We start from the raw sequence: 3126 nt of genomic DNA, 5'->3' as shown, positions 1-3126 counted from the left end.
ACGGTGCACTCGAGCACCATCAACCGATGGACAGACGCACCTGCCTGCCACAGCTGGAGCCCATGAGCACAATCAGGGGTCCTGACAACAGGCCTGGCCCATCCATTGCCAGGGCATGCATGTGCAATCTGGGCACATGAAGACCCTGCCTGCAGCCTCCACTGGCAGTACTTTCATGCATCCTCTGGGGGCTTGTGGATTAATCCACCCTGCCTGTCATTGCTGGCACCCATGCACACTAGCCAGGGTATTGAAGATAAGCTTACCTCATCTACCACTAGCACTGCCAATGCCCCAGCATGCCACCTGGGGACCTGGGAATCAAACAACCCACCCACCACAGCCTGTACCTGTGTGCACCGTTAAGGGGCCTGAGGACAGAGACACCCAAGGGTTAGCCCACTGTTATAGCTGCCATTGTTAATGCCACTCATGCCACCCAGGGGCCTGAGGATCCACCTACCCACCTGGCCCACCACTGCCATTACCAGGACTTGAACAATCCAACTGGAGGCCCCATAATTGGCATATCCAGCCTGCTGCTGCCACCACTGGTTCCCAAGGACCAGCCTACCTGACATTCCTGTCCCCAGCAAACCCTCACCACATCCTTTGCTAACAACTGTAGCCTAGGCCACTGAGGAACTCAGGTACCACTGACACTGATTACAGGAGAAATCATATGGAGACTATTGCATCCACCCAGAATCAAAGCCAAAGAGCCCTACCCAAACAACACTAGATACATCAGTGGGAAATAATCATTCTGTACAAAAAACAATCTGTGTTATTAGAAGTAGTACTGTCATAGCAGATGAACAGACATCGATGTTAGAACACCAGAAACATGAAAAAGAAAGGAAAGATAACATCTGCAATGGAAAACAACAATTCTCCAGCAATACCTTCCAACAGAAAAAGAAATCTATGTAATGCCTGAAAAAGAATTCAAAATAATGACATTAAAGAAGCTAAGATATAAGAGAACATGGATAAACAATACAAAGAAAGCAGAAAATATAATTTATGATCTGCGAAATTCAACAAAGAAATAGATATTATTTTAAAATAAATCCTGTAACTCAATAATTCAATAAATGAAATAAAATATACAAGCAAGATCTTAAACAATAGACTACATCGAAGCAGAAGAATTTCTGAACTTGAAAAAAAATCTTTTGAAATAACCCAGTGAGACAAAAAAAAAAAAGAAATAAGAAGAGGGAGTAAAAACCAATTTTTTAAGCCTGTGTAACATATGGGACACCATAAAGCAACCAAATATTTAAATTTTGAAAGTTCCAGAAGGCAAAGGAATGATCAAGGATATAGAAAACCTGTATAGCAAAATAATAGCTTAAAGTTTCCCAAGTCTTGCAAGAGAGGTAGACATCTAGGTAAAGGAAGCTCAAAGATCCCCAAATACATCCAACTCACAAAGTTCATATCCGTGACACATTACACTCAAACTTTGAAGTCAAAAATAAAAAGAGAATTCTATAAACAATAAGAGAAAAGCATCAAGTGAAATATAAGGGAACCTCCATCACACTAACAGTAAATTTCCCAGCAGAAACCTTACAGGTCAGGAGAGAATGGGGTAATACATTTAATGTTCTGAAGGAAAAATCTGTCAAAGATACTATAACTGTCAAAGTTATCTTTCAGGAATAAAAAAGAAATAAAGTATTTCCCAGACAAGCAAAAGCTGAGGGAATTCATCACCACTAGACCTGCCCTAGAAGAAATTTTTTTTTTTTTTTTTAATATACTAATGTTTATTGAGGGAATCAGGATAAACCTAAAATAACAGACTAAAAGTACATAAGAGAGAGGGGTAATTGAAGTGAAAGTGTATATATATATATTTTTTAGGTGGACAGGAAGTAGAATTTATTGGTGAGTATTAAGAGGGGGCAGCACAGTGGAAGCCCTCATGAGTGCAGGGCCTGCCACTTGTCCAGAGGGCCACGACTGGGAATGTGCTTGACCCATCTGGGATGAGCCGCTTCTCAGCCACCATGTCTTCAAATTCATTGGCATTGAACTTGGTGAAGCCCCACTTCTTTGAGATGTAGATCTTCTGGCGGCTGGGGAGCTTGAACTTGGCCCTGCACAGGGCCTCAATCACATGCTCCTTGTTCTGCAGCTTGGTGTGGAATGACATAACTTGGCCAATGTGAACCCTGGCCACAGTGCCCTGGGGCTTTCCAATGGCACCTCGCATGCCTGTTTGGAGCCTACACTGGGGTAGTGCAAGGTCAGAAACATGAACATCCATCTGAAAGGACTGTCTCTAAGGTCCCTTAGAGCAACCCATACAACAAACAGTCTGCATCACTACCAGGGAAGCTGCTGTTTGCAACCATTGCACACTGGGCCCCCATGAGGAAAGGAACTCAGTTGGCTTAATTGGCTGCAGGAAGAAGAAATTCTTATGGGAGCCCTACACAAAAAGACTTTACCAAAATACGCTTAGAACTTATCAACAAATTTACTAAATTTCTGAATAAAAATTAGTATACAAAATCAGTGACATTTCTACACATGAATGACTGACTAGCTAAAAAAGAAATCAAGAAAGCTATTCCATTTACAATAACTATCAAAAATAAAATATCTTGAATAAGTTTTAACCAAGGAGGTAAAAGACGTCTACCATAAAAACTACAAAACACAAATAAAAGAAATTTAATATGACACCTAGAAATGGAAAGACATCCACAATAATAGATTGGAAGAATTAATATTGTTAAAATAACTATACTACCCAAAGTAATCTACAAATTCAATGCCATTCATATCAAAATACCAAAGACATTCTTTTACCTCTGTGCACCTGCAGATCCAACACTGTGTGTAAACCACCAAGGCTTAGGGCTTGCACCTTCTGCAGCAATGGTCTGAGCTGTACATTGGCCCCCTTTTGCCACAGCTGGGATGCAGGGCACCAAGTCCTGAGACTCCACAAACCAGCAAGGCCCTGGGCCCAGCCCAGGAAACCATTTTTCCCTCCTAGGCCTCTGGGAGGCCTGTGATGTGAAGAGCTGTCATGAAGTTCTCTGACATGCCCTGGAGACATTTCCCCCATTGTCTTGGGGATTAACTTTTGGCTCTTTGTTACTT

General features: G+C 41.9%; 1 non-coding gene and 1 pseudogene across 1 annotated transcript; both read right to left on the bottom strand.

Annotated features, from left to right (window-relative positions):
- Window positions 1–1867: 1867 nt before the first annotated feature.
- Window positions 1868–2281, bottom strand: LOC126960692 (60S ribosomal protein L10-like; annotated as a pseudogene).
- Window positions 2282–2288: 7 nt separating this feature from the next.
- Window positions 2289–2422, bottom strand: LOC126961913 (small nucleolar RNA SNORA70). The gene has a single exon (XR_007728493.1). It is a non-coding gene; the product is annotated as a small nucleolar RNA SNORA70 (small nucleolar RNA).
- Between the last annotated feature and the right edge of the window lie 704 nt (window positions 2423–3126).

This window comes from Macaca thibetana, chromosome 8 (genome assembly GCF_024542745.1).
Source record: "Macaca thibetana thibetana isolate TM-01 chromosome 8, ASM2454274v1, whole genome shotgun sequence".
NCBI lineage: Eukaryota > Metazoa > Chordata > Mammalia > Primates > Cercopithecidae > Macaca > Macaca thibetana.
Note: the sequence above shows the minus strand (reverse complement) of the source record. Positions and strands in the feature narration are given on the sequence as shown.